General features: G+C 39.1%; 1 long non-coding RNA gene across 1 annotated transcript; it reads left to right on the forward strand.

Moving 5' to 3' along the window:
• The first annotated feature begins 9,782 nt into the window (after positions 1–9,782).
• Positions 9,783–10,852, forward strand: LOC134643892 (uncharacterized). Its single transcript, XR_010096417.1, has 3 exons — positions 9,783–9,915; positions 10,269–10,560; positions 10,656–10,852. It is a non-coding gene; the product is annotated as an uncharacterized LOC134643892 (long non-coding RNA).
• Positions 10,853–13,321: the final 2,469 nt, after the last annotated feature.

A 13,321-nucleotide genomic window follows, 5' to 3' on the forward strand; every position in this document is an offset into this window, starting at 1 on the left:
GATTAAATAGGACAGTGAAAAAAAGAGAACTGTGCTTTTTTCCCCCCATACTCTTAATATTTCACATCAAGCGCACTGCTTGCCTTTTCAACACTAGTATTCAGTTTTTATTTATGTCACACCAGTTCACAATAACAGTTGTCACGAGAAGCTTTATATCATAAGGTAAAGAGGAAATATTGTTCAAGGACAGGTGAAAAATGTTTCACTAATTATCTAAGTGATTGGGTTAAATCTAAATGTATGAATTACCAAGTTTTTTTAGCTACCTAACGTAAACATACATAATGATTTTAGAAGCTGGGTAAGCCAAAAGCGTATCTTGTTAACCCCACTCGGTTACTTCCTGCCTTTATCTTTTCTAACCTGGGTGATGGATACTCAGAAAATTGTCACAAAGAAGAATATGTAAAGTCAAAACCCACAGATGACATAAACGATCAAGAAAAATGTTCAGTCACTTCCCAGGGAAGGACACGGTGATAGGTCAAGCTTGAGACAAAGCACTCAGAATGTAACCTCCTGACCATAAAATGTCATTGCTGTCAATCTGTGAGCAAATGGGATTTAAACTGGCATCAGCCATGGCACAAGGTGGCTTCTGACTACTTGTTTTATAATAGAGTTTTATGAATATTAATAACAACATAAATATGTTAAACAATCTGGTTAAGAATGCTTTGTTGTCTGTTTCTGAGCATGCCACATAATTACCACGTGTACAATGTCAATTGTGTGATTTAGGCCAGTGACCTCTGCACAACAGAACGGTTAACACAAATGCATGTAACACGCTGCTACTGCGTTATCACCAGTTCAAATCATTTTTCTTCGAGCACATTATAAAAAGCCATTTGAGATAAATGACAAACTCAGTGGCCATGCCAGCGAGGCAGGCGCTTCAGCGGCTTATGCTTGAGCGAGCATGTAGGGCATACGCCACGGATGCACCGCACACCCTGAGGTGAGTAGGGCAGTTTTTAAAAATGCATTCACTCTGCATTCTCGTCATAAATTTGGTGATGTTTGCTTATATGGTAAAAACAAGTGTTAAGATTTTATATGAAGTATTTGTGGAACAACATGTGAGGATATCTCATACACAAGTGTTGAGAAGTGGATGTATCTTGAAGTAAATGAAATCTGTAATGCAGTTATTGTTATTTATTTACATGCAAAACAAATTAGCACAGTATAATTTCCTTGTTATTTATCATTTATCATCTATCTTTACCACAATGGTGGAAGAAAGCAAGAAGTGGTTAAAAATAAATAAATAAAAACCAAAAAATTAGTTTCAGAACCAACTGCTGTGTGTCAAGATAAATGTTTTCGCAGCCCATTTATCCACCCCAGCTTCTCCCCTATAGACTAACTTTGTCACCTCATTTGCTCCCATTGTAATTACTATGTTCTGTAAATACAAGGCACTGCCATTTAGAAATGTAACTCTGGGCCACGTAAGCCACTTGCTCAAATGACCTTGGTGGGGGTTTTTTTAATGGTAGGGCAGTCTTGAAATAAACATACTGATTGGGCTGTGGTTTACTCTGCATCTGGTATGTGACCTATCAAATCTTATGACAGAAATGGGCAAGTCTTGTTAGAAATCCTCGGTGAGATTAGATGTGAAAATTTGAATATGAATAAGGATATCTGGGCTAATTATAACCCCTCATCCAGCTGCCTCGTTAGCACCAAGTAATATTCAGAGAAATCAAAAAACTCTGGGTTGAAGGGAGAAGGATGAGTAGGAGGAGGAAGAAGAAAAGAAGGAAGAGAAGAGAGGAAGAAAGGCGCAAAGAGGGAGGAGCCAAGGCATCAATGCCTATACTTTGGGATTATGCATGCTCAGATAACATCCTCCACCCCGCCACCTCCACAAAGATATGCTTCCTTTCAGGGTGAATGTTTCAGGGCTGCACTAAGTGATTCACATCAACACACATGCATACACAAAAGTACCTTCACGTATACACTGCACTCCCCATCCGGATAACGCTGCTGGCCAAATTTGCACCTAGCTGTGCCGCTACGGTCTCGAAATGCGATTAGCACTTATCTGAAGGAAGACCAAACTACCTTCATCATCGGGTTCATCATCATCATATCCATATTCATGCTGTTCAAATCCCCTCTGGAGTAAAACTAAAGGGATTCAAGCACCTGAGAAGACGAAGTGCTTAGCGGAGGAGGAAGGATTGCAAATTTCTCTATTGAGGTCACGGCTCTGTGTGATGCATTTGAACAGCTTTGTTCTACGAAGAGATAGCCACCAAAAAGACGACTCTTTTCACACAGTGTATTATTGTACATAGGTAGTACAATGCCCACTGTCATAAGCATGTTGGCATGGCAGCATCTATTGTCACAGACGGGTTCAGTGACAGTGTCAAGAAGAGCCTTCCAGCCTGCAAATAATGTTGAATGCAGTATTGTGCTTACTCCAATCTTCAGCAATACACCTGATATTTTTAAAGTAAAACTATTTACTTTACTATGTAAAGATATTTCTCAATGTGCAGAGATATCTTTTTTCCAAGAATATTTCAACCCAAACCACAAATTTTTCCTAAAACTAAGTAGTATTAGTTTTGACTGCCTAACCTGACAAAGCAGCAAGTGACGATGAAAGCAAAAATCAAGTCAAAAGAAATCAGATGCACCACATTCTTGCAGTCTGCTCATCTGAACTAGACTGCTCTTTAACAAAATTACAATTAACTTCATCTTGTATTGGCACAGCTGATATGTCAAGGCACCAAGATTACAGGACATCTTGTGTGCATCTCAAAAATGCAGACACAAGGAGGCAGTTAGCAAAACCAGATGCTTAAAAGTTCATAATATGCGTGGGTGGTAAGTACTGGCTAGCAGGAGAACAGAATATGGCTGTTAAATCAAGGTAAAAGCAGCAGGTAATAAAGAAGTAAGGGTGAATCCATGTGGTGAAACCAAAACACAGTAAACAGTTCTGAAACATTAGGGACCATTTTTTTTCCTTAAAGCAGCAGGGTGCATGAAAGGGAAAGTACAGTAATGTTTGGAATTAGAAAGTGCAGACATCTGTGAGTCCTTATTTTGTCCTTCTATTCAAAAACTATGTCAAAAAAAGTAGGTGGAAATGCGCAGAAGTTTATTCAATAAGATAACCACAACTGTTGCAGGTACAACATGTAGTTAGATTTTTATGGTGTACGCCAAGTTATAACGTAGCATTTCAGAAGGGTTTGCAGTTATAACTCACCTGCGGTGCAGATTCAAAACAGAAATATAAATCCCATGTTAGACTAAAAGAGTGCCATATAAATAAAGTTGACTTCAAGAAGAAAAAGCTGGCAAAACATGCACGAGCTGGTAATGTTATAATAACACCTGCATTTTCCTAAATGAAAGCTTTCTTAGTGTTTGTAAGTAAAAAAAATATATATAAATGCAGTATGCAGGCTTGGTTAAAAATAGGAACGATTTCTCGTGACAGAAACACAAGTTACTGTATTTTTATGATATATTAATTTTAACATGGCAATAATTTGTGTCTCTGTGTACTGTCTTCATAAGAATGTAAAACTAACAATAAAACTAAAACTAACAATTCTTGCAAGTCCCAATGCTTCAGTTTCCATCGAATTTAAAAGACACGTGAAAATCGTATAATATGTAAAGCAAAATAAAGCAAATTGCAACTACTGGGTCTAGGGAGGAAATGCCAGAAATAGCAAGAAATATGTGGACGTTTAGCCTAATTTTTGCATGCATGCATGTGTTATCTTCCACTGTCTCTAAAATGGTGTGCAAACACTATAAGTAGCTGTCTTTTCTCTTTAATGCATTAATTTAACATGGAGCGTAATCTGCCTGTGTTGGTAAGTTTTAAGATGAATTCTTTAAGATGCAAAGTTTCATCATTTTACAGTAAGGCGTGCTTGTCTGTGTAACTTTGTATTCTCATCGAACTTTTCAGTACATCAGTTCATCAGCATTAATAATGCAACATTACATTTAGTATGGGGTTTTTCTTGGTTCATTTTGAGGCTCAGAAACCAGTGAAAACAGAGAGGCAGGCAGTGCTCAGGGTTAGGGATAGGCATAAATGACGGCAAAGCCATTGCAAAAACACAATAGAAAAACTGATGAGGGGTAAATGGGAGTGGGCTAGTATGCCACACACAACAGTTGGTTTGTGCAAAAATGAAAACAGGTGTATGGAGGGTGGGAAAGTGACGCAATAAGGCATGGGTGTTACTGTAGAGTGTGTTTGAGTATTTGCATTTGAAATTACAGGGCAGTAGGTACATCACAGTGAAAGCTAGGCAAATGTGAAAATGTGAAACTGTAACCGGCTAACAGCTGGCAGTACAAGCACTGAAGCAGTAATGAACACCATAACACTTTTTAGTACAAAACAGGATTAAGTTTGCATGTTTCTTTAAAATTAAGTCTTCAGCTTGCAAATATACACTTGTGTACTTGTCTCTATCTTTGTGTCTTTACTGATCTAAAAGCAATGTTGTAAGTGTATGCTTTCTTTTCAATTATTCACTCTTCTTTCCTTGTCTTTCAGTCTATCTAAATAAATTCTTTGGTGTTTTTTACACTGTCTTCCTATGCCGCGGCTGAACCTCTTCACCCTACTGTAACGAATGTTTCCCATCATCAGCCACATAGCCCTACCTTCAAAACCACGGCCTCAACGGTTTCTCACCGCTTCCACCTCCTTGTTGACTGTGTGTGTTTGCGTGTGTGTATTTGTGTGTCTGTGTGAGTGCTGTATGCAGCTCACAGCTGCCAAAAAGGCAGTCGAAACTTTGATAGCATCGTCACACAGGAAAGAAGCAAGCGAGCTAGACACTAGCTTTTGCTGCTAAATTTGGAGGAAAGGGGAGAATTGGGGTTGAGTGCTAATCTGTCTCTGTGGATGAAACAGATGTTCAGCAAAACTGATGGGAACTCATCAACCTTTTTCACTGTGGTTTCTTTTTGGAGGTCAAGTTAGCAGCTTGTCCTTGCCCAAAGTTTGTTACCACTACTAATTAGCCAAGATGGGTGTATAGTACGTGTAATCAAATATCCACACACAGTCTTTGGGCAACTATCAAAGGGACGATGAAGATGCACCCTTCCTACGTCCCACTTAAACACTTTTACAGGATTATTATTTTGTTTAGGTATTATTTTTTCCTCATCCTTAATTGCTTTAAGTGCCATTTTTCAAATCCCCCCTCCAAAAATACCAGCAAATGGTAAGTGGGCATGTTGCAAATTGAAAGTACAGTTGGAATATTTCCTGGAAGAAGAAATTTGCCATAATTTTATTGTCAGAGAGAAAGCTTAAATATTATTTTGAAAGGAAAAAAAAACCTCGTCAAATGGCATTTAACAAACTGGAATTTTAAAGCTAACACATATTGTCCACAATCATGTTAGATCATTTAAATCAGATAACGGATTTCTTCATAATGTGTTGCTGATGTTGTTATGTGGTTGTTTCATACTGAGAAAAGTCTTTGAAAAATAATGAAATGATAATTTCATGTAATTAAAGCAGCATACTGGACAGTAACTGCAGGCTAAACTGTGCAGTTAGCAGAAACATGGTACTGTTTATGGGAATGGACTATGTTGGATTCCTGCAGGGTAGAGTGTGGTATCCATGGTCATTGCAAGATTAAGTCCCGGGCATGAGGATATTGTAAGAAAGAGACACAGCAGTCGAAGAATTTCGAAATGGGATAGGGCAGTTTTGCAGCAGCATAACTGGTGGTATAACTTCCAGTCGAGCAGGCTTTTACAATCTTATTTGTGGACACATATTTCTTAGAATTGACTGAATATTCTGTGCATGCACTTTTTATGTATCTTTGACTGTTGAAATAAAAGTTCATATAGATAATTGCCTATATAAGTGCTCATATGTGCTGATGGACTTTGGTAGTTATCAAATTGAATTTAAGCTGATGATGCTCTTTGATGACACTTACCAAATCCCACCCTTACTTGCTTTAAGCTGACTAGAGGTTTTAAAGAAGCCTTTTTAACATCTGCTTATAGGTTGTAGAATGTAGATGGCTACATCCACAAAGAGCAGGAAACCTCAGAGCAGCATCACAGGTCAGTTGATCACAACGTGTACAAAGAGAAACTCGACTGGAAATTGCAACAGAAATTATAAGTGAGTCACTTCCCCCCACTGCCTCGCTACACCGGAACACAGGCTTCACCCATCTACCAAATACACCTTTAACTCCTGCTAATGCCGCATTCATAAATGTGTTGCTCTAGTATGTTGGTTTAGTTTTCATTGATTTATTGTGTAAGGTTAATTAAGGTTAATGTTTACATTAAAAAAAGCACATGGACACTGCAACTATTATTTTCAAATAAATAAGTAGACAAATTTGTTTAAAGCTTACAGTGCGCAGTCACATGAGTAAATCTACTCCAAAAAATAGCGCCTGAAAAAGTAGAGCGCTGTCAAACTTTGTATGTAAGTTTCCACCTTTAACACCTCCAATGGCAGCCTTTGTGCAGCTATAGGTTAGATAAACACACCCTAACTTATTGTTACATCCCTAGAGTTTTTTTCACAGCATTCACATTATTGACGCTTCTTTGACTCCATAATGAGAATGTTTCATTCTAAACCAAAGCCATCCTGACTCCTCTCAAGTTTTAATAATAATAATACTTTTAATTTAGTTTTATTCCCAATAGATATGTATCTGTCCACGATCTCGTCTCACCAATCAGCCAGGCTAATATGCTGGAAGTCAATTCTGTACACATCCCACATGGTCTTTCCCTGTCCCCACTTCCATACCCCCTCCTTCCCTTTCCCCCTTTTCCCTTACTCTACTCCTTTCATCACTCCACATCCACAGGGGAGATGTAAAGCTTTTGGAGTAAATCAAGGCTCTCTCCTTCATAAACGCCTGTGCAATTAACTTAGCTTTTTCTCCTTCTGATTTACGGCATGCATGTTGGAAACTGGAGTCAGCCAGGCCCTCTGGGTTTCAAAAGAAAAGGCTAGTTGGCTAACTTCCCTCTCTCTGTGTGTGTGTGTCACTCTCGCTCACTTGCACACACACTTTCAACCACAAAAATTGTATGCACGCACACAGGCTAATTCACATCTGCTCCTCTGAAAAGAAAATGATGATTGAAAAGGATGAAAAGAAAAGAGCAGTGAGTGAAATGTTCAGGCTTATGATAAAAAAAATGGATGATTGAAAGAGCTAATTTGTCTGACATTTGCCTGTTTTTAGAAAGGTATATATTCAGTTACATAAAACTTAGAGTTATATCCAAAACAATTATTAAGCATTAACAAAGTAATAGGTTTGTCATTAACTTTAAAGTAAGTCTAAAAGTTTTGTTGAAGAATCTTTGTAGCTGCATTGCACCGTAACATAGAGATGGTACACGCAATTTGGAGAAAAAAAAAAGTAACAATCTTAGCATTCTCCAAGTGGCTGATACAGTTTGGAAAGTCAGTGTTTATAGGTTTACCCAGAACTTTCCCACACAGTTCTGGCCTCTCCCTTTGACGAAACAGCTGCGTGTGTCTTCATTCCTCTCAAAATCTCACTCTAGTAAAGAAATGTAGCCTTGGATGATGACTAAATACAAGGTAAGCATTACTGGAAAGAAAATCAATTTATGCTGCATGAATGCTGAACGACCCAGCCTTTGTACAGAAAACACCTGCAGTGTTATTTCTTGAACTGGAACCAACTGTATGGTTTTCATTATCTTTGAAGATTTGCACTAGAATACAGTACACCCCCACCCCCCACCCCCTCTCCAGCTCTGTAGTATTGTATGTAAGCACAGAAGGAGATGAGAAGATGTGTGGTGGAATTCCTTTTCACCTTCATTCAACAGCTGTTATAAACTGTTTCGCATATAATGCAACAGATACAGCAAATTCAAGGCAAACACTCCCAATACAAGGGTTTGCGTTCATAGTCAGTGTGAGGGTTTGTATCTGTTATTACATTATAAATATTGTGTTCAAGCATTTTGTGCATACACACACTGGTGTATTTTATAGAAGCAATATGCCAGCTGATGCACTGGGCAATGGGAATAAAGGGTGGGTAAAAAAGATGGTGCTACTGTTATCCTCTCCTTTTTTTGCTTAATTTTCCTGCAGTGAAACATTTACAGGAATGACGTATCTGTAAACGTCATTAAAAAGCAGTAAGATAAGGAATTAAATTTACATTTCAAAATGTTGAGAATTTGACTCCAAAGATTAAAAATTCAAGCAAGAGAAGAACAAATGTTGATGGAATCGCTGACCCAAACTGACCCATAGTTCTGTTTGTTTCTCCTGTCAGAACAATTAAGGAAGGGACGAGAAAAAAAGGAAAACCTTATTGTTTTCTTTATTCTTTTCAGTAAGCTGCTCTGATCTGTTCCTTCTCATTGTAGCCTCTTCCCAACATCAAAGGAGCCTGCACTCACTTCCTGATCCCAAGTTGAATAAATTACTATAGACTATTACTACAATTACTTTTAATGCTTAAACTGCAATACAGACAACCCAGCTGTCATTAACCCTGTGTTATAGCATCAGCACCAAAAGATTTCTAACTATAAGCAAAAGTGTAGTATTTGCAAACCTTTCTGTCAGAATCTGAACCCATTACTCATAAATCTGCTTTAAATGTTTACATTTATGACTTCATTAGTACAACTGGTAGCCACATTGTCCAGACTAGCCATGCTGGCAAGCTGTAATATTTACAATGCAAAGCTAATGCACTCTGCACCACCTATAGTAATGCTTCATATTTCTACTTCTAGAATTATCCAGTTTTTCCTGCAGGAAAATTTTAACCTAATTCTCCTCATTGTATTTATTTCTATTTGATACCCTAGAAGTAATTGTGCACCTTCTATTCTTTTTTCCTGGTGACTAAGATAGATCTGTGAGTGTTAACTTGCTGTGTTTGCTAGTTCTGTGAAGTTCACTGAAGTTTCAGCTGACAAGAAGGTGAGCAGAGAGTGACAGTCTTTTCCTTTTGTGTTCAGTATTTCTTGAAAAAAGCGGCAAATCCTTTGAGTGCTTCTTTTAGACAAGCTTCTAATTTTAGCATGGAAACATCCATGATTTTAATAATTTATTTTCAAACTAGCCTGCAAAGATCAACTCTCATATCCTTCAAGGGCTTTGTGCTTTAGATGCAGCCACAGATCTCCAAGTTTGTCATATTATGACTCCGAGAGCATCTAAGATTCTATTTGGGACTCTGTCCATTTACTTACTGTAAATTCATTGCAAATGTATAGATCGGGGCCTCTCTCCAAACCTACCCACATTTTTTAGCCTGCTGTGTCCCCAACACACAGCCTTTCATACACATATGCATATGCCCCTGAAAACCCCCGGCCCTGCCCTTGTCTGCTAGCTGCCTCGCATACACTGGCTCCATTCTTCCACGCCACAGACTGAGATGGTTGGTGTGTCCGTGTGTGCATTGGTGTGTGTGTGTGTGTGTGTGTTAGAGAGTAATGGTGCATACAGTGCATTGAGTGTTCTGGAAAACCAGTGTATATGTGTGCTTGTATGAAATCTGTGGATTAAGGGCAGCATTTGTGTGTTTCATGTTTTTGAGTGACTATGCTGTTAGCATATGTGGAAAGGGGAAAAACTGCAGATGGGTATAATTCAACTGGGAGGCTAATGTGTGTAGGACTGTTTGCATGTGACAAACGGATACATCATGTCAAAATGAGTGCAAGTATTCAGGCAGCTGACCCTCTATGACCCGCTATCCCTCTAGCCTACTCCCCCTCACAAACCCATCCACCCCAAACAGATCCAAACTTCACTGTGCTGAGACCAGACTACATGGGCTCTCACGGGAGCTGGACTGTCATCTCCTGGCATCAGCTGTTGGAATGCATGTAAGTGGTCACAGTCAGTCCCACAATATATATTTTCACTCATGGCTAAGTCATGTCAAAAAAAAGTTTGTACTAAAGAATCTGTAAAAATACCACACAGTGCAGTTTTAAAATGAAACCATTTTTGTGTGCATTTTATATATATATATATGGTTTTTTTTGTTTTTGTTTTGTTTGTTTTTTTCCATACATTGAATGTTACCAGCAGAAAATTGTATTGGCAGAAAATTACCAGGATATTTTCTGTTCTACATATATATGACATTTACTATCATGTAACCTTTTTAATTATGTTTAAAACTAATTTTGCCCATTTCCCTTTTCATCATTGTGCACCTCTGGATCTCATCCAGCATGGCCATGGAGAGTGCCGTTGACTATCTTGTCTATGATCATCATTTGTGATAAGAGTGTGGTTTCCGGCTACAACTCAGAAACTGAAGAGCAGTTTACAGCTATAGAGTCCACAGTGTTCAACTCTGAGGACGGCACATCAGATCAGGAGCATATCTGTAGAGTTATGGATCGTGAATTTGTCCCCAGGGCCAGACTGTCCTACTGTAGTGTCCTAAGATGTCCGATGAAGAAAAGTCCATTGTGGGGCTGCATATAGTGCATGAAGAAGTCAGGATTTTTTTAAGCCATGTGAGTACAAATGTTACTCATACTCTTCCCATTCACCAGATTTGTCCCATTGCAACTTAAATGAAATTAAAAATGAAGGGGTTTCATTTTGACAGTAATGAAGGAGATCTGCTGCACATCGCAAATGCACAACTGCAATTGGTCAGAATGTGACTTTGAGGAAGCAGCTGACTGGAAAAGACCTTGAAGGAGAGAACTGCCAACTCTGTATCAGGGATAAGTCTGCACAGAGATGTGGAACATGATGATGGTACCATGAGTATAAAAAAAAATGCATTTTTGAAATAAAAAAATTCCAAACCTTTTATTTCTTATTCCACAACGATGATGTTACCCTCTCTTACAACTGCTCTTTGATAATCATGAATAGGGACAATAAATAAACCTTAATACAGCCACAAAAAAATCTGACAAGAAGACATGATTTATAATACTAAACGGTAGAATTATGTTAGATTGAGAGTGAAATTATGAAGAATAGAAGAAGTTGTGTTATTGTTTGTGGGGTTCAATTTCCTTGCCACAAAGTAATTGCTCATTATGCTCTCCAGTCAGATATGATCTGGTGGTTCACCATTTTCAGTCTGAAATGCATTCTTTGTCATTATTTTTTGTTTCTTTTTGATCGCAAACACAACGTGGAAATGTGTTCAACTGAAGTAGGTTATGATCAAAACTAAAATGTAAACCATAATGGTCCACGGCATGGTGCCCAAACCCCTGAACCTGAAAGCTGCCTTTGCTTTCCACTTCTTGCACCACTTGGGCACTAAATCACAGAGACAGGAACATAACAGGAGCTTACCTTGGTGTCAACCCAAAGCACCAAGTGCTTTTCTCCCTCCCAACATTTTCACTTTGTAGCCCATGCCAGACACTGTCACCCCAAATCTCCTACAAACCTGCCTCCTTATGGCAGCAGCACTCACAAGGCGATCGTAGTAGCACAGCAAAGCCACACAGCACCATCTGCTTGGGCAGGACACGTGGTGGAGGAGAAGCATGGGCTTCCTCCTCATCTTACCCAGTCTATGTTCTTTATAGACATGCTCCATCCTGTGTCATGTAACTCACTACTGACCCCCCCACCCCCTAAAGAAAATCCTCCTGATAATTTTCGAGGAATTATCAGGAGGACAGCGCTTGGATTTATGAACTCCTGATCGTGGCCATGGCAACCACAGGCAACTTTGTATTTCAGGAGGGGAATCATGGGGTGGGGTTTGGGGGGGATAAAGAATTTTTTTACTGGGTAGGGAGGGTGGCAGTAAGATTTTGCTCGCTCTCTTTTTCTGTGTCTGTGTGTGTATGGTGATGGTATTGGGAGGTGTCTAGTGGAGAAAGAAGAGGCATTGTTGTATTGGTATTCATGGTGTCAGCAAACCAGAGTAATTGCTGGGTCTTAATAAAGGGGAAGAGGTAAAAGCTTGTCTAGGGGGTGCAACCTTCTAAGTACTCCCAGCACATGATAGGAGGGAGTAAACACTCACACTATATTATATTGCCTGTTGACTGATGTATATATATATATATATATATATGTATATATATATATATATATATTTGTCCAACAGTGATGGAAGGGTCAATTCAATTTGTCTGGGAGCAAAATGAGACGTGGCAGGGGATTTTTTTTCCTTTTTTTTTTATAAATGCATCCTTTCTTAGTATCCCTTTACCATCTTCTTAGGTGCAAGAAACTTGGCCAGTCTTTTATGTTTACCCTCTGCTAGCATCTCTGTATGATATGCTTACATGTAAATCCAAGAAACATTATGTATGTGATCTGTTTACTGTCTTCCTGACTGTGTATCTGCAGCTCGCTCCCGGATGTATATATCTGCTTTCAGCTCCTTATCAGGCACTTGCAGTGTTCCCTGTAAAGCACAGACTCCACCACTATAGAGATGTACTCACTGTGGAGAAAAAAAAAGAGTGAGACAGAAAGGGGAGGAGGAGGGGTTAAAAAAAAAAAAACTCCTGACACCTCAGACTCCACTTCACAGCCAGTGAAGGAAGAAAGTAAGCAAGCCACTAAGCCTTCCCTCCCCACAGCCGCCTGCAAGGTGAAGATACTGCTGTTCACATTTGGACAGATGCGAGGATCCCGCTGCACTGTGTGTGCGTGTATTTGTGTGCGATTGCAAGGTTAATGCCTTCAGCTGTCACTGAGATTTTCATATAGACCAAATGTCTACGTTTGATTTTGCTCACATTTTCAGCCTAAATCACACAGTCTAAAATAAAGAAGTCATCTATCTTAAACTTGAAGATGAATACCCATTCCTGTGCAGTTGAAGTTTAAGCAATTGTTTGCTTCTCCTTCAGGAGAGTTGAGCGCTTTCCGGGGAAAAGTGGATTGCTGCTGGGATTCACATACCCCAAACGGTCAATACAGAGAGCCCGTGAATGGTTTTGTTACGGGCAAAATTTCAAAATGCACAGCAGGATTATTTCTGAGTGTGAGCTTTAAAAGGTTTTATGATTGAACTGCCAGTGGGAGCAAAACAAACGTACTGCAGGATACAGGGACCCTATTCATTGTGAACTGTACAGTGTAAGACAATAATAGCTTAATCAAACGTGACATGATATTATTGCCCTTAAATGTCAACTGCTGACAGAAGGAAGTGACGTAAGACAGTAACTGAGCGAACGAGAGCAAAGCATTCCAGTTTGCACAAGGCTGAAAAACTTAAAACAAACAGCTTGCTCAAAAATAAAAACAGCTTCAGTCAGCATATGGACATACACAAAATGG

This window comes from Pelmatolapia mariae, linkage group LG15 (assembly GCF_036321145.2).
Source record: "Pelmatolapia mariae isolate MD_Pm_ZW linkage group LG15, Pm_UMD_F_2, whole genome shotgun sequence".
Taxonomy (NCBI): Eukaryota; Metazoa; Chordata; class Actinopteri; order Cichliformes; family Cichlidae; genus Pelmatolapia; species Pelmatolapia mariae.